This window comes from Alligator mississippiensis, chromosome 1, assembly GCF_030867095.1.
Source record: "Alligator mississippiensis isolate rAllMis1 chromosome 1, rAllMis1, whole genome shotgun sequence".
NCBI classification, from domain to species: Eukaryota; Metazoa; Chordata; order Crocodylia; family Alligatoridae; genus Alligator; species Alligator mississippiensis.
The window spans coordinates 372,661,115-372,680,191 of NC_081824.1; positions in this window are offsets into that span (position 1 = coordinate 372,661,115).

Consider the following 19,077-nt stretch of genomic DNA (forward strand, 5'->3'; position numbering starts at 1 on the left):
AAACTTCTCAGAAGTTCAAAGTTCCCTTGTAATATAATTATCATTATTTTTTTTCTTAATGTGTTTATAACTTTATAATGAAATAGTTTTATTTTCTGTTCTTATTCACTCTTTTACATAAAAGTCAGTGCACCACAAAAGGAGAAATCAAAGATCCAATTAAATACAGTCCAATGAAAATGATATAAATTCAAATAAATACATAAATAAAGCTTGGTAGGTGACATGGGGCATACCAAGAACATTACAGAAAAACAGATAATGCCAGAATGATCAGATATCTTTCTTTTATAAGACAACTGATCTCCTAGACAAAGGAAATGCATTAGATTTAATATATTTGAACCATATCAGTAAAGCATTTGATATGGTGCCACACTGGAAATTATTAGATATGTTGAAGAAGATGAGGGTTAGTACAAGGACCTGTAAAGAGGAAAGGAAACTTGTTAAAAGAAAGACTTCAACAGTTTTGTTGAAAAGGAAATAGTACAATTGGAAGGATGGTACCAGTGAAATTCCTTGAGGATCAGCACTTGAAAAAAATCATATTTATACTTTCTTTTAGGGTAAAAATAGGCCTCAGAAAGAGTCTTGCCCTGGATTGATTGTCCCAGGTTTGACACAGATCAAAAGAGTAGTACAGTTATCTACACACACGACTCTTCAAAATTGTATTGATGCTTCATTGTCAAAAGGTGACCAGCAAGAGCACTTTTGACAAGCTTTAGATAAAACGCCCCAACCACCATTTTGAAGCACAGAGACGCTAATGCACAAGATGCTCTGGACTCTTTAATTAGAGTGGCTCTTGGAGTTACTCTAATTAATGTCCCTCCCTTCCTATACGACTACCGCCAAGAATCAGCTGTGTCCAGCAGGGGTCAGTGCTTGTTCCAGTACTTTTCAACATCTTTCTTAACAATTTGGATGTGGGAGTGAAGAGCTCACTGGCCAAGTTTGTAGGTGACACCAAGTTATGGGAAAGTGTGGTCACACTTGAAGATAGGTTACAGGTATAGGCGGACCTAGTCAGGCTAGCAAGTTGGGCAGATCACAATCTGATAAAGTTCAATGTCAAGAAATGTAAAGAACTCCACCTCGGGAAGAGCAACCCCCAAGAAAATATTTTTATATGATCTTTCTTCCTTTTCTTTAGATTTTCCTCTATGAGTCTTCCTTTTTTTTTTTTTTAATTCTGATTCTGACTTCCATATATGTACATATTGGACCAGATTTTATTACACCTTTTAGGGTTGTAAATTGACTTAGGTGCCACTGAAATCCCATGAAACCTATTAATACAAAAGCAGGATGGATTGTCCTCTTCTTCCCTGCATTTTGGTATGCCATCTTCAGGGCAAAATAATACTGTGTTGTACAAATATAAAAGGTTATTTGGGTAAATATGATATCTTTTATTAGACTAACTGAAGAGTTGAAAAATGTTCTTTGCAAGTTTTCAGGTACAGGCACCTGTGCCCAAAAGTTTGCAAAGAACAATTTGTCTAACTATTCAGGTGGTCTGATAAGAGATATTGTTGACTTGGCAAGCAAGACCAATGCTCAGGATCAGCAATATCATGTTTATTAGATGAGAGTGTAACTATGCAAACATAAAACAAATACAATAAAACAGGTACAAGAAACTATTGGTCCACACACACACATACACACACACACACACACAAAGGTGACTGTGGGTTGGCAATTGGAGATGAAAATGGCGGTGTGCAGTCCTAGGGGAAGAGAGGGAGAGAATGATGAAAGCACAGACTTCTGCAGCACACAGCTGTAGTACCTGTTGGGAGTGAGGGGGAAAGAGAGAGAGAGAGGGAGAGAGAGAGAGAGAGAGAGAGAGAGAGAGGCTGCAGGGAGAGACTGGGAAGCACCAAGGTGATATTTACCTAACCAGGTGCCATGGGCCAGTTGATGTCGTCCCGAGGCTGGGGTCCAGAGGGGGGTCGCTGGCTGATCCTCTGGTGGATAGCTGGTGAAGGTTATGTGGTGGGATGCTGGCCTATATACGGGTGGCATCCACCAGGGTTACTTTATCCTGCCTTTTTATCAAGCAGTTCCCTTGTGATCCTTGTGGGCTCAAAGCCCAGATGGAAGAGGGGCTAACAGCTGTCATTTTCTCATTAATGAGAGTCCCACCTGGTGGGATGTGCAGTTTCGAAGTGTCCATTCTTCTGGCTGTTTTGGGTGGGGGCCTTCTTCTCAGAATTCGCAATGAGGGTGGTGCTGGGTTACTGGAAATCCATACTGTTCCTGATTGCTTCCTGGAATCTTATTTTCAATTGAATGCAGGGCTGCTCCTATGTATCGTTGTGTTGATGGGTCCATCGTTTTCACCTTTGTCACTATCATACACATGCACTCACAGTTTCCATTCACTCGGGGACCAACTTTTCATATAGGCACAATTGATGTTACAATGGGTTTACAACATGTCTTGATGAGCAAGGGGAGAAGCAGGTTACAACATAACAAAATGGAATTTTGACATTACAAAATGGGGCTGGACGTTACTTTGGTTAACCATGAAAGCATGTCTGAAGTATACAAAACTGGTGTAAAAATAGCACAAAATAGCAACAATTTGAATATAAAACAATACGAGATAGAAAAATTGGTGATACATAATCTAAAAGAGGAACACACACATACACACACAATTTTTTTACTATATATATATATATAGTAAAAAAATTGCAATGCACAGACTCATTTCCTTAGCTTAACTCACAAAAGATTTATCCTAGACTTTATTTCATGGGGGGGGGGGGGGGGGGGCGTAGAGAGGGAAAAGAGAAAGATAGAAATGAATGGGGGAAGGGAAGGAAGTGTGGGGTCTTTCTGCTACAATATCACATTTACCTAAATAACCTTGTCTGCCTATGTCCTTCAAACAACTTGGCAACCACCAACATTCCCTTATTAAAAGTAGATGCATTAGAGGTTTTGAGGGACCTGGAAAAGGTTGAATAGAATTACACATAGGTGCCTAAGTTCATTTACAAGTCTAATATATGGAATAAAATTACAACTATTATCTTCAAGTTTCAGACAGCGGACACTTTTAAAATTTGTGGTTGCATACACACATCATTTTATTACTTTCCATAACTCAATTTACATAAAAAAGAAAATAAAGAATTGTTGGGAACCAACAAATACTCTAATACTCTACTTACTTTTAGTATTGCCTCAGAACAGCCCCTCAATCTTGTCTTCTTTTTTTTACAGCTCCCCAGTTCCCACACACAAACTAATTCCTTGGTCCTTAAGCCCATCTGTCTATTTATATAAACCTACTATGACAATTTCTAAATACCCAACTGTCATACCTAACCTACTTTTCTCTGATCTCTCTAATAGCTACACTAAAATTTCAATGTTTTTTTTTGTTATTCTTGTTTGTTTATTTTACTTCTTTTACATTTTAAATAATTTAAAGGACTATTACACACAGCTATATGACCTGATCTCTGATCTTAACTAGATGACGATATATTCCAATAGATGTGTAGTGGTAAAATCTGCATGTTATTGTTTGTACAGGAAAACCAGGAATCCAGAATTCAGAGATTGTTTAAAGTAGTATTGTGGGACTTATGGATTATCTGTCATATTGTCAAAGTAAAAGAAATGTTAATTTATACCTAGGAACTCATCAAGTGTGTATGATGCTTAAGTAATAAAACAGTCAGCTGACTTTTCTGTGCTTGTGAATCTTGTGATTTCCTTGTTTCTAGTAATTTTGCCCATTGGAAATAACTAAAACAACTCTATTCTAGGATAATAAAGTCATTTAGGTTTTATTATGGTTGGATTTATCAGGATTTTGTTTTTTCAACTTAGTATTCCTGAAGAAATACTGACATACAGAAAATACCTTGTAATAATTTATCATTAATGTTAAGGTGCCTAACTAAATATTTACTGTAAATCATGTGCATTTTTCCAGCACAAGATGCGATCACTTAGAATGAACGTCCACCTTACCTCTATTCACTGATGGCTTGATATTCTGTAGGCCTGATCCAGTGGGCATTAAATCTGGACAATCATTTGACACTCTTTAGACAACACATTGTACCACACGGAATTAAATGGCATTTCAGGTATGTCTCAAGTTAATTTCTGAGCCAAAATTCTTTACTAGTTGGCAGGTTTAACTGAATATGTTCTGCCAAAAGTCAGCTTTCAGTGTGTTGTACCGCTAATTCTCTGCTCCATAAAGTACAATCTCATCTTTTCTCTAGAGCTAGATTACAAAACTTTAGTACAACTATTAGAATTTCCTGTTGTCTATGAAAAGTGATTTCCTGATTTTTCATAGTAGAATAAACTTCTCTTTCTCCAATGATTTGCTGCAAACAAAGAACAAAGTAATGTTGACTAAACATGTAGAAGTAACTCACGTTTATAACAGCAGGGGAAAAAATGAAAGATTCAAAATCAAAGGAAAGAAAAAGCACCTTTAAGAAGATTTATCATTTTACTTCTACTTCCTATCTTTTTTGTAATTGGTAGTGGTTGCAGACGTAAGAAAAATTATTTTTGCTGGTTGGAAATGCACATTATTCTTGTGTGTTGAACAATTAGGAGAACTGGATTAGATGTATGTGGTATGCCACAATTACCTAAAGAGGAGTTAATAAAATTTGAGTACTGCCCTAATTACCTCCCAAAATGCTAAGGAAAGGGTGGGGAAGATAAAACAATAAACGAGTGTAACAAAAAATTGAATCTTTTTAGCTCTGTAGGTCAAAAAGAAATCACTGATAAAACTACAATTAGTGCCAAGACAAATGAAAGGATAACTTTAGCTTTTGGTACTCTTAAGACTGCCAGGTGAAATTACCAGTTAGTGAAAATATTGATTTTAAAATATGACAGTTCAGATTTAATTTGTTTCTCTCTTTGCTGAATAGATTGCTGACTCTTTCTGATTTTGGCTGACTGGCTCAGTGTGCCTTCTCTGTGTTCCTTGATAACATTACAAGTCACCTTGGGCTGCCACATTTCTCAACAGTGGAAGTTACTGCCAACTAAGATCACAGCCTCACTTAGCAATTATTATTTATCTTTCCTGCCAAACTGAAAACACTTTCCCTGAATACATTTTGTTGCTGAAGCTCATGAAATGCTTTTTGAAAACAGTACTATATAAATGTGGATGTTAGTACTGTGGTTTATGATGAGTCTAGCCTCAATTTGTGTGTGTGTGTGTGTGTGTGTGTGTGTGTGTGTGTGTGTGTGTGTGTGTAAGACCTATGTTCCCATTTCATAGTTACATTGTTGATTTAGAAAGATGGTCTTCAGCACGCAGGCAGATCACTTGGTTTGCTGCTTTTATCAAGAGAAGGAACATACCCATCTCTATAAAATATGAAAAACCACCAGTGAAAGCAAGCCAAACAGCTGCTCAGAAAAGAAAAGGAGCCCATTTAAGCACGAGGCATGTGAGGAAGCAGTATAAGAGAGACCGTACCTCTGGAGGAATTTTTCCATAAAGTATGTGGGGATTGGGGCAGAAAATTGTATCTTTGTGGCCTGTTGCTAAAAAGTATGTTGACATATTGGAATAATACCTATTTTGGCATACCGTTACACATGGGATAGGTGTGACAAAGAGAATTGGCTATCGACAAACTTAATGAATCTCAGAGTGTGAGAAGGGGGATGTAGAGGAGGAAGTGTCTAGAGATCCAACCATTTTCCTGGGTCTTATGCTGAGGAGAGCTCACCTGCACCACTTAGACCAAGGCATAAGGATCTGGATTTCATTTTAAACTTTTCTTTCTTTCTTTTTTCTTTGATAATAACAGTATATTACATTAGCTATATCTAGGTAACAAGTTTTCCATATAAGCTACTTTGCCTTTTCTGTTTTCTCTATTGTACAGTGAGCTTTGTAAATAATGTAAAATAAGTGCTATAATGGAACTTTTATAGTCAACAGAACCATAATTTAATAATGTTTTCTCCCTGTACCACTCTCAAGGGTATTTAACATACACAAAGGAGTAGATAGTCTAAGGATATTTTATGGTAATTATACTTTCTGCATCCTCACACGTTATATATCAATTTAAAGCTTAAAGAGTGTACATTTGCACAAAATTCACAACCTCAAAAAGTCTGAAGAAACGCAAGAAACAAACAAAATGTTACCACAGAAAAAGCATTACATGATTCAGTGCATGCATGTGTGCCACCTATAGAAAGCAACCCTGGGCTTCAGTCCATTGAATTTAACTGAAATTTCTGCTTCAAGTATCAAAGTCCAAAGTGTAAGGGTAAATGTTATTTATAAATGTAAACTCATCCTTTGGGACTAGGCATCAATGGCTCTTACTTTGGTGTTGCAATATACTGACCAACATGACATAATTAATACTGAAATTCCATTTGAAGGTTAAATCATAGTTTTGGGAAGGCATTCAGGCAGGTTTTGTTTGTTGATACTCACAGCTTACATGTCTATAACTGAAAACAGTCTTAAGACATCACCATTGCTGAGACATTCTAAAATATTGAAACTTTACTTTACTTTACTTTATATTAAACTTTACAGGGGCTGGAGGAGATGAATTTGCTGCTTATCTTAAGGGATCAGAAAAGGGAGTGGGCCTATATATGGAGATTGCTCTGATCTTATCAGAGTACCAGAAAACTGCCTTTTAAATAAGACAATGTAAATTGAGTGAGTCTATGGAAGTGACTTTTCAAAGGAAGCCATATGCCACAATTCACATTCTGTGATTATTGAATGGACACTGTGAAGCTCTAAATTTCATAGATTTCATAGATTTCATAGACATTAGGGCTGGAAGGGACCTCGGAAGATCATTGAGTCCAGCCCCCCGCCCAAAGGGCAGGACGTCAGCTGGGGTCATAGGATCCCAGCAAGATAAGCATCCAGTTTCATCTTGAAGGTGTTCAATGAAGGCGCTTGAACAACCTCCGGCGGCAGGCTGTTCCAGACCTTCGGGGCTCGGACAGTAAAGAAATTCTTCCTTATGTCCAGCCTGAAACGATCTTGTAGTAGTTTGTGACCATTCGTCCTCGTCATCCCTTGGGGCGCTCTGGTGAACAAACGTTCCCCTAGATACTGGTGATCACCCCTGATAAACTTGTAGGTGGCCATCAGATCACCCCTGAGCCTGCGCTTTTCCAGGCTAAAGAGCCCCAGGGCTCTCAGCCTGTCATCGTAGGGTCTGCTTCCCTGACCCCTGATCATGCGCGTGGCTCTTCTCTGGACTCTCTCAAGCTTCTCCACATCCTTTTTGAATTGTGGAGCCCAAAACTGGACGCAGTACTCCAGCTGCGGCCTCACTAACGCCGAGTACAGGGGGAGAATGACGTCCCGGGATTTGCTTGAGAAGCATCTATGGATGCAAGCCAGCGTTTTGGTCGCTTTACTAGCCGCAGCATCGCATTGCAGGCTCATGTTCATCTTGTGGTCAATGATGACCCCCAAGTCTCTTTCTTCCATAGTGCTAACCAACATAGCACTGCCGAGCCTATAAGGATGCTGCGGGTTTTTCTTCCCAAGGTGGAGAACCTTGCATTTATCGGCATTGAACACCATCAGATTTTCATCCGCCCACTTGCTGAGCCTGTCCAGGTCAGCCTGGATCACCCGCCTGTCTTCTGGTGTGGATGCTTTGCCCCAAAGTTTGGTGTCATCGGCGAACTTGGCCAGTCCGCTTCTGACTCCAGTGTCCACATCGTTAATGAAGATGTTGAACAGTATGGGTCCAAGGACAGAGCCCTGGGGGACCCCACTGGTCACAGGACACCACGATGAGTGACTTCCATCAATTACTACCCTCTGGGTCCGACCCTGGAGCCAATTTTCCAGCCAGTGGATCGTGGGGGACCCAAGGCGACAATTGGCCAGTTTCTCCAAGAGACGATCATGGGACACCAGATCGAAGGCTTTTTTGAAGTCAAGATATATGACATCAATCTCATCTCCCTTGTCCAGGTGATAGGTCACCTGGTCGTAGAAGGAAATGAGATTGGTCAAGCAAGACCTACCCGCAACAAACCCGTGCTGGCTATCCCTTAAGATGTTGGCGTCGGCCAGTCCATTAAGGATGGCCTCCTTAATAAACTTTTCTAAGATCTTCCCCGGGATAGAAGTCAGGCTGATGGGCCTATAGTTAGCCGGATCCACTTTCCTCCCTTTCTTGAAGATAGGCACCCCGTTGGCCTTCTTCCAGTCTTCGGGCACTACACCAGAGCGCCAAGAGTTTTCAAAGATCCGCGCTAGAGGCTGGGCTATGATGCTCGCCAGCTCCTTGAGTACCCTGGGGTGAAGATTGTCAGGGCCGGCTGACTTGAAGGTATCCAGCTTCTCAAGATGTTCCTTCACAAAGTCAGCATTAATGGAGGGCAGGGGATCACCCTCACCCGGACTTCCCGGCCCTGTAGCAGGCACAGGCGTCCCATGGGGCTGATGAAAGACTGACGCAAAGTACCTATTTAATAGGTTGGCTTTTTCCTGGGCGTCAGTTGTCAGTTGCCCCATCTGGTTCAGCAGGGGTCCAACGTTGCCCCTGCTTTTCCTCCGGCTCCCCACATATCTGAAAAAGGACTTTTTATTGTCCTTGATGCTCAAAGCTAGCTGGAGTTCAGTTGCAGCCTTGGCTTTCCTGGTCTGCTCCCTACAGGACTGGACCAGTGCAGAATAATCCTCCTTGGAGGTGACTCCCATCCTCCATCCTTTGTAGGCCTTTCTTTTTAGCCTCAGGAGGTCTGCTAGGTCCCTGGAGTGCCAGGGGGGCTGCTGTGCCCTCTTGCTGCCTTTCCTCCGAGATGGAATAGACTTAGTTTGTGCATTGAGGATCGCTCCCTTGAGGAGCAACCACTCTTCTTGAACTCCCCTCTCCCTGAGGTCACAGTCCCTTAGGGCCTCACTGACAAGCCTCCTGAGCTTGTCAAAGTCGGCTTTCCTGAAGTCAAGGACTTGCGTGTTGCTGACCGACTTACCAGCTTTTCGGCAGATGGTGAAGGTGATCAGCTCGTGGTCGCTGTCACCCAGCTTCCCATCGATCACTAGGTCGCCGACTAGGTCCTCCCCAGTAGCCAGCACCAGGTCGAGCAGCGCTTTGTCTCTCGTTGGCCCATAGACTTCTTGAGTCAGGTAGAGGTCATCCACGCACGAGAGGAAGCTCTGCGACCGCTCAGATTTTGCTGAGCGATCCTCCCACGAGATGTCTGGGTAATTGAAGTCACCCATGACAACCATGGTCCTGGAGCAAGCTGCCTCAGCCAGTTCCTGGGCAAACTCCTGGTCTAGCTCAGGACTTTGGGTGGGAGGTCTGTAATAGACTCCCACCATTGTGTCCCCTGTGCCGTGTTCCCCATGGATTTTAACCCAGAGGGTCTCCAGCCGTCCACCCTGGTCGCCAATATTGGCTTGCAGGGACGCGTAGCTTTCCTTAACATAGAGAGCTACACCCCCGCCCCTTTTCTCTACACGATCCCTCCTGTACAGGGTATAGCCATCTATCCCCGTGGTCCAGTCATGGGTGGAGTCCCACTAGGTCTCCGTGATCCCTATGACATCATAATTGTTTGCACTGAGCAGGAGGATGAGCTCCTCCTGCTTATTCCCCAAGCTCCTGGCATTTGTGTACAGGCAGGCAAGCACCCCCTGGGGGGCTCCTTCCTTGCCCACAGATTTTACCAGGGCTGGGGCTGGGGCGGGCTCCCTTGAGTGCCATGATCCGCTGGCTTTGCAAGATTTGCTCAGCGGGCCAGCAGTGGCGGTCGTGCCCCCGTCCCCCAGCGGGCTTAGTTTAAAGCCCGGTGGAGCAGGTCAGCCAGTCTGGCTGAGAAGAGCCTCCTCCCTAGGGGAGAGAGGTGGAGACCATCTCTTCCCAGCAGCTCGCTGCCTCTCTCGCCAAAGAGCGGGCTGTGGTCATGAAAGCCAAAGCCTTCCTGACGACACCAGCGCCGCAGTCTTTGGTTGACCACATAGATCCTCCTGTCCCTTCTCAGCCCATAGCCTGAGACTGGGAGGATCGACGAGAACACCACCTGTGCCCCCAGACCCTTAAGCCCCGCTCCCAAATCCCTGTAGCGCCTCATGACCTGGCTGGGAGTGCTCCGAGCCGTGTCATTGGTGCCCACATGAATAAGGAGCATGGGATAGCGGTCTGTGGGTTTGAGGAGCTTGGGGATCCTCTCCGCAATGTCCCGGATGCGGGCCCCTGGGAAGCAGCAGACTTGCCGGGCTAAGGGGTCAGGGTGGCAGATTGGCCCCTCCGTCCCCCTCAGGAGGGAGTCTCCCACAACAAACACCTTATGAGGACATAAATCCCAGAATTATTGGAGAAGAAACAGTGTACTTTAGTGTAGCTAACAAACATGATAATGAGGATATCTGATATCTGAGTTTCTCAACAGTTTGTCACTAAGCAGCTTGCCTCCCCACCAGTGCTGGATTATGACATGCTGAGGTCCTAAACTATGTCCAGTTTAAGAGGCCCCGTATGATAAAAATAATCCAATGTATGCATATTTTTGTCATATTAGAATGAAAATGTCCATATTTAGAGAGTCATTTCCCATGTCTTCTTTATCTCCTTTATTTACCAACTAATTATTATAAAACTTGATATTAAGTCAGGTTTTTTTTTTCTTATTTAGAGGCCCCTCATATTGTGAGGCCCTAAGATGTATCTTAAGTAGTTTAAGCCTAAATCTGGCCCTGCTACCCACAGACTCATGCTTATGGTGGGAACAATTGTGATTCTGCTGCAAAAGATGAATCCAAAAATTTGGTTTAATCAGTGTCTCACAGGTTATTCTAAAAATATGTACAACAACACTATGGACCTATGGACTTAGAAATGGTAACAAGATAAGCTACTGGAAAATGTGTTCTTTTGCCGAAAGTCACACAGAGATAGCTCTGCTTTTTAAGTACTCAGATGGCAAGGTGTTTGGAAGAATCCCCAGATACTTTTACTTAGATGAGATGGTAAGACAGTATTAAATTCTTCCATTGAAGATGGGCAGACAAAGTTCTTTAAATAAATCTGATATCTTATATTAGATTAGCTAAAATAGTTGTAAAAATTCTTCTTTGCAAGATTTCAGGGACAAACACCCTTCTTACGACAGAGAAAGCATCTGCAATTATTGTATGCTCTTCCTGGATGGGATAGAAGCCTGTATGCAAGACTGCGGATGAGTGAAAATGCAAATGAGTGACAATGAGGATCAGAGGGGCGAGAGACAATGGATGAGAAACAGTTGGAGCTGGGGGGAGGGAATTCGTGACCTCCTGGTAAAATGTAGTTGGTCAATTGTAGAGAGGTTCCCTGGGGTATCAGACGTTAGGCAGGTTATAATGTGCCATAAATCCAATGTCTATATTTAGTCCATGATTCTTTGTATCCAGTAGGTTGTTGAAGTCAAGTTTGTAGGCTCATCTATGAAAGGTGTTTTGTAAATTCCTCATGAAGATTAAAACTGAGAGATTGAAGAGAGAGTGGTTGCCTTGTGAGAAATGAGCTCCCACAGGTAATTGGGTATTTTGTCTTTGATAAATTTTCAGTGTGCGTTCATTCTGGTATGCAGTTGTTGTTTGGTTTCTTCTACATATTTTCCATCTAGGTATTTAGTACACTGGATGACATATATAACATTTCTGGAGATGCAGGTATAAGATCCAGGAATGTTGATGGTGCTGTTGTGCCTGTAGTTATTGTGGGACTGGTGGGACGTGTTGACAGGTTTTACATTTCTTGTCATAGCATGGTCTGGATCAATGTTCCCTCTAAGGAGTAGCGGTCCATGAGTGCGCCACCTCGGTCCATGAGCACGCTGCCTCATTCTGGTGTGGGTCACTTACTGAAGGGGGTTAAGGGCTGGGGCCTGGGGACTGGGGGCTGAGGACCAGGGGCTGGGCCCTGGAGGCTGGGGCCTGGGGCTGAGAGGCTGGGGGCTGAAGGCTGGAACCAAGAAGCTGGGGGCCGGAGGCTGGGGCTGGGGGCCAGAGGCTGGAGGCTGGAGCTGGGCGCTGGAGGCTGGAGCTGGGGGCTGAAGCCAAGAGGCTGGGGGCTGGAGATGACAGGCTGGGGGCTGGGGGCTGGGGGCTGGAGGCTGGAGCTGGGGGTTGGAGCTGAGAGGTTGGGGGCTGGAGGCTGGAGCTTGGGGCTTGAGCTAGGGGCTGGAGGCTGGGTCTAGAGTCTGGGGCCAGGGACTGGAGCTGGGGGCCAAGGGCTGGAGGCTGGGGATAGGGGTTGGGGGCTGGGGCAGGGGGCTGTCATGGGCTCCACTGGCTCTGGGGAAGTGCTCCATGCCTCAACCCTGATGCCACATGCTTCTTTGCTCCCCAAGGTGAAACGGGGAAGCAGAGAACTTCCCTGGAGCTGGCTGAGCCTGTGTCTGGCTCCCACCCCCACCTCACCTAGGAGTTTACCTTCAGCTCCTCTCCCAGTGCACAACCTTGAAACGGCTGTGTGCAGCCAAACTTTTAGTTGTGCTTGGCCATGCATGCATGCACCTTAGAGGGAACCTTGGTCTGGATCCATTTGGTGTGTTTTGGGACAGGAGGTTTGCCTCTGGTGATGAGGTCAGTGATGTTGGTGGTGTTATATATTAACAAGAACTAATGGTGTTAAATATTAGTAAATTTCCTCAGTTAGGGTTCCATGGTTGGATATGATAGGTCTGCCTGGGCTCTCTTGTTTGTAGATTTTAGGGAGCATGTAGAAAGTCCATGGTTTGGGTATTGGGGGGAACCAAGTTCTGCAGCTTTTCTTGTAGTTCAGATAAAAATGATTTGATGGTAATTTTGAGTTTTAAGGGGAGTCGGATCTTCTTTTAGTTTTTTGTCATAGGTGGTATCCGAGTTGCCTACTGGCTTCTTTTATGTAGTCTTCATGGTTCAGGATAACTATAGCTCCTCCTTTATCTGCTTGTTTTATTACTGTTTCATACTTGGATCTTAGATATTCTATGGCCCTTCTCTCTGAGAGGGAGAGGTTCTTATGGTGGTATGTATTGTTGATTATTTTGTTGTTCTTTCCCTGAAGCAGTCAATATATTAGTCAAGGTTAGAATTTCATAGATTCATAGATTCATAGATGTTAGGGTCGGAAGGGACCTCAATAGATCATCAAGTCCGACCCCCTGCATAAGCAGGAAAGAGTGCTGGGTCTAGATGACCCCAGCTAGATACTCGTCTAACCTCCTCTTGAAGACCCCCAGGGTAGGGGAGAGCACCACCTCCCTTGGGAGCCCGTTCCAGACCTTGGCCACTCGAACTGATTGACACTCGAACTGTGAAGAACTGTGAAGAATTTCTGTGAAGAACTGTGAAGAAGTTCTTCCTAATGTCCAATCTAAATCTGCTCTCTGCTAGCTATCCACTCTGAGGTGTCCAGTCTGATGGGTTTGTTTTTTTTTGGTTTTTGGGGGGTTGATCTTTTCCTCAATGTTGTCAAAGGATGAAGTGCTGTTGGAAGTGGATTCATTTTGGTTGTGGAAATATTTCTTGACGTGGAAGCAGAGGAGGAGGTGTTGGAAACCGTCTTCAAGTTCTCCACATTGTAGTATTTTATTAGGGTATTTTTCCAGACAGAAATGCAGGCCTTTAGAGAAGACATGTTTTTCAGCTTTGGTAAGTGTGTACATGGAGAGATTGATGATAGTTGAGGGTTGACTGTTTTTTCAGTTTCAGCAAGTATGAGGTTGGACTGTTGTAAGGTGTTGGTGTTGTTTCTCTGATCATTTTTTGTGATTGGGAAACTTGTTCCTGGAGTAGTTGGTTCCATTTCTTCTTTTTATGTTCGATGGATGTTGTAGAAAATCGTTGGTAATCTCTTTGTATACATTGTATAATGTTTGGGAAGATATCTGGATTTTTCTCTTTTAAGTTGTTGCAGTATGTATTGATTTCCTTCTTGAGTTGATCTCTTTTGGAGTTGGTTTCATGAAGAAAATGATTTCTAAATTTTTCTGAAGTTCTCTTGCATAGCTGTAAAGCATATTTGGAGTTGTGTGTTACAGACAGAGGATTATAGATGTTCATTCCTCTGGGAATTATGTTGTGTTTCTTGCATATGTTTAGAAAATATATGTCACTGTTGAGTGTGGCTTCTTTCTTTTTCATGTTGTGACATTTATTTGCATTAATAATTCAACTGAGGAAGCAGACATATTATAACTTAAAGTTAGAGCACTTATGCAGGGTGTGCAAGACCCAGGTTCAAATCCAATCAAGAGAAGGAATTAAATGTGAGTCTCCACATCATAAGTGATTGCTGTAGCTGCTAGAGTATAAAGGGTAGATGTTTTGTGTATTCTTTTTTATTCTATTTATTATTATTATTTCCTTGTGATAAAGGACTGCCATACTTTAGGAACATATCTACCCCCAGGTATTCAGGCTTTTAACTATCTTTGAGGGTGAGAGTTAAATTATTACCTTCTATTAGCAACTTCTATCAGTTTGTTCAGTGTACTGGTTTCTGTGAATCTTTCTAAGGTATTACTTCCCATGTATTATATGGGATGCCTATGCATTTGAGATACCATTTGCATAAAACAGCAAATTATTTCAACAATTAGTTTAAATTCCCTTGTGAATCTTGTCCCAAGTGCTGCTAGTTCAGGTTTCATAGATGTAGTATTCAAAGGCATTCTAGGCAAAGAAAGAGAAAGATGAACCCTGGGACCAATGGGTTCAAGATATAAGCATGTTCTTTATTCAAATAAATTAGAAATATGGTATTTTGACTTAACTAATCCACTCTGATAGTTAATCCATTCTGGATCTTGCTCTGAATAAGAAATTCACTATATTCTCTCTAAATTATTATTTTTTTAATAATAAATGTACACAATGACCTGTTGCAAATGAAGAGAGGCTTTATACAGTTTGTCATGTTTTGGATGCTGTGAATGCTTAAATCATTGAACAATCTTTCTATTTGTATTTTACCAAATGATATTTTCTTTCATGATTGCTTACCCTTTTTCAGTATTAACTACTTGCTTATGTTACCCTTCTGCCAGGCACAGGTCAGCAATTTTAGGCATGTGTTTAAATTGGAGTGACATTAATGGCATGCTTACATACAGACATGCCTGTGTGTGCTCTTTCTAGATAGGGATACCATAACCTGGGTTAGTTGTCTCCCAAAAACCCATACCCTGAGCCACAGTAACAATTGATATGAAAGATTCTTGAACAGATAGTCACTGACCTTGATGAAATAACATTTTAAATCTTTATTGATTTGTTTAATAAGGCTCAGTCTTAACTCCTCTGATTTAAAAAAAAAAAGGGGGGGGGGAGGGGGGAGTCCTGAATGATTCTGCCTTCTTATATGGTTTCAGTACTCTACCATGAGATGAAAATAGATCTCTACTGGCTCAAACCAGTTACATCTGTCTTATTAGTGAAGTAAACTGTAGAAACCTTTCCAGCTGTTTCCTTCCAGTTTGCAAAACAAAGGAGAACAATGGATGCTCCAAATACCATTGAGCTACTTTGTATATTTCTAAAACATTCTGTCTCAAGAACATAATGTTATGAGATGAACTGTTAATCTGTGACATTGTGATTCAAATTATTTCTACTTCCTACAAAGTGTAACCACTCAACATTTTTTTCTTTATCCCTAGTAACAGTACAGTTTCTATGAGATGAAAGATGGGGAAAAATGGTTATTAGAAACCGTGGTAGTAGGATCATATTATAAGATTGAGATGTGTGGCTCAAGGACAACAATAATTTGTGACATCTTGCCAGTATTGGTTTGATGAGGCTATAATAAAGTGAAGGCCTGCTCCACAAACAATTTCAGATTCCATTTACCTTGGGCATCAGCAGTTGCCCCAGTCAATTGAGGTCAACTGAGGGCAGCCATCTCCAACCAAGACTATCTTTGATTGTTTCTTTTTCTTTGCTGAAGTTGTTTGCTGAAGGAAAAAAATGTATAGATTTCTAGTTTTCTGAAAAGGATCCCTCCAATCTGATCGTTTCCTTCCTTGGAGCTATAAAACAGGTTGTATTTAAGGAGACTGTAATCCATCATTCCCAATGAAATCCACTTTTTCTCCTGCCTAATTTGCAGAGTTCTTGATTGCTGTGCCCACCTCAGCAATTCAACATTCTTTATTTTGTCTGGCTATTTTACAATGACTGTTTTGAACCAGGGTCTCCACTGAGTGCAGTTTAAATTCTGTTAGATAAACACATTGCTCTTCCATACCTCTATACAGAAGTATTGTTAGTTCTATGCTAGTAAAAATGCTTCAGGGTCCTGATAATGATGGTGTTAGATTTCCATATTGGTGGCAAGCTTCTAAAAAGCAATACCTGCCTCCCCCCCCGCCCTGCCAAATCATCATACTGAAGAACTAGTCAATGGAGTTCTGAAAGTTGCTGTCAACTTAAGTAAATTCATTGACAATATCAAAACAACTCCTAGAATAATAGCACCATCATAAGTCCTGTTCATGAGTTCATTGGACTTGAGACCAGGCCCTGCTAATCAGGGATCCTGGTTTTCTATAATTAAAAAAAGAAAAAAAATGTGGATTAAAAATTAACCCCAAATCCAGATTCTTCCATAATTAAATTGAAATACCGCTAATATATATTACTAGCTAATTGCTTATCAAGAATGACAGATTTCAGGGAGTGTTTATGTGGCTACCCCTCACCCCCCACTCACCCTTCAGGGTTGGCTATGTAAAGACTCCCTCCAATGCCACTGCCTCCCCCCACCTGCCTCCACCTCACAGCAGGGCTTCCCCCTGACTCTCCTCTGTACCCTGCCCCCTGCCGGCTGTTGTTGGGGCTGGGTGGTGGGGAGGACACCACCACCATGACTCCCCCTCCCCTCCCTTCTTCCCTCCCTTCTGTCCTTCTCTGCCGCCCGGCCCTGACAACAGGCACTACCATGATCCCCCCCATTTGCCTCCCCCCACCCTACACCCACCCAGGCCCATGCAGCCTTCCTCCCTCCCCACCTGCTGTTGTTGGGGCCCTCTTCCTGCTCCCCTCCCTTTATTATATTAGAATAATAGTGGGGGTTCATTTTAATCATAGAAAAATGGGGATTTGGGGTTACTTTTTTTAAATCCAAAAATTGGAGTTTGTTTTTTTTTTAATCAGAGAAAACCAAGATCCCTAATGAAATTAAATTTCCCATATGTATTTATATAAACATTTAAACAAGACAGGGCAGTAGCTATTTCACTTAATAAGGTCACAGGGTAATAGGTACAGGTTTAACTTTATCTACATGTTTGGGTAAGGCCCAGTTTAGGGGTGCCATATTTAGTCTATCCGGTCAATGTGAAGTGGAAGTTACTTTACTATCTCAGTGGCAGGTTGTTGTTGCTGAAGTAAATAGATAATACTGCTTAATTGTGGGGGTGGCATTGAGGAAACTGCTTTTCATAACATGCAGATTTAGAAGATGAATGTGTATAAAATAAAGATCCTTCTTGTAGCATCCATATATACCACTTTAGCTATGCTTGACACATTCAGGATATTCTGGTATAAGACCTTTTGTCCATTGCATCATTTAAGACAAATTTTATCTTCCAGAATGCTTTTATGCAGTGGGAAGATCATAAGAAACTAAAATGCTTTTGAAAACCCTGTTCTGGGTGCCACTGTGTTAAGTGATATATGAAAGAGAAAGAACAAGGCAAGATTCTATTCCATACGTTAGGCACATAAATTGACTTAGGCATCTAAATGAGATCCTATTCCATCTTGCTTGAGTCCCTGGAAAACAGTTAATGTGAAAAGTGGGTCATCCTCCTTTTGCTACTACCCTGCTTTTAAGGATAAGATGACAATGTGTTATATAAACATGTCATTAATGGATTTTCAGGAACATGAACAGAGTGGAATAGAATATTGCTTAGGTGCCTAAGTTCATTTGGAAGCCTAAAACTGAAATATACTCTGGCCAATGAATAAAATGTTATGAATAAAATGAAATATGAATAAAAATATAAACAAAAGCTGTTGAGTCTTTTAATGTGGCATACAGTGCTGTATATCAGTGAAATCCTCCTCCTGTATAGGGACGTAAAAGAGTTAAAGTCAGAGCACTAACTATCAGCTATCTCTTTCTTTGCAATTCTTAATGCTTGCTTGGAAACTATTTCTAGAGGAGAACTCAGATAACAGAAGGCTGAGCAGATGGTCATTTCCAACTTTATAGTTCCAGAAAAAGTGAGGGTTTTCTTTGTTACTGACATCTAAAGTTGATGCAAGAAAATGCCTTCCATGACAGATGAAAAATATAACAGCTACTCAGCCCTATGATCAAGCAGCTTGAAACTTGGTGACAGAAGTTTGTCCATGTGTTGGAATCAGAAGAAAATTTAAACTAAGCACATGTGACTGCTCTGAAATCTGTCCTTTGACTTTGCAGAGAATTTGATATTGCCATTTTTCTGCCTTAAGAGAGGTAAAACAGCACACAGAGAGAAAACTGAAGGAAGGGCCCATCAAAAAATAAGAACATGACATCACATGAACTGAATTCTGAGCACTTAACATAGTAAGAAAAGCATAGTTTCATAGCTTCATAGTTGTTAGGGGCTGAAAGGGACCTTACAGATCACTGGGTCCATCCCCTTTGCACTTGGGCAGGGAAGGCTGCTGGGATCAGATGACCCCAGCAAGATGGGTGTCAAGAAGTTTTCTGAAGATCTCTAGGGTGGGTGACTGTACCACCTCTGGGGGAAGCCTGTTTCAAACCCTCGACTTGTAAAGACGTTTTTCCTTATGTCTATCCTAAAGTGATCCTCAATCAGCTCATGCCTATTATTTCTTGTCCTCCCCTGGGGGCTTTTGGTGAACAGATCCTCCCCCAGGCCCTGATGTATGCCCTTGATATACTTATTGGCTGCCACCAAAACCCCTCTGAGTCTTCTCTTCTCCAAGCTGAAGAATCCCAAGTCTTTCAGCCTCTCCTCATATGACTTGGTCTCTAGGCCACTAATCATGTGGGTAATGTTAGGACTTTCTTGAGCTTCTCCACATCCATCCTGAAGTGTGGT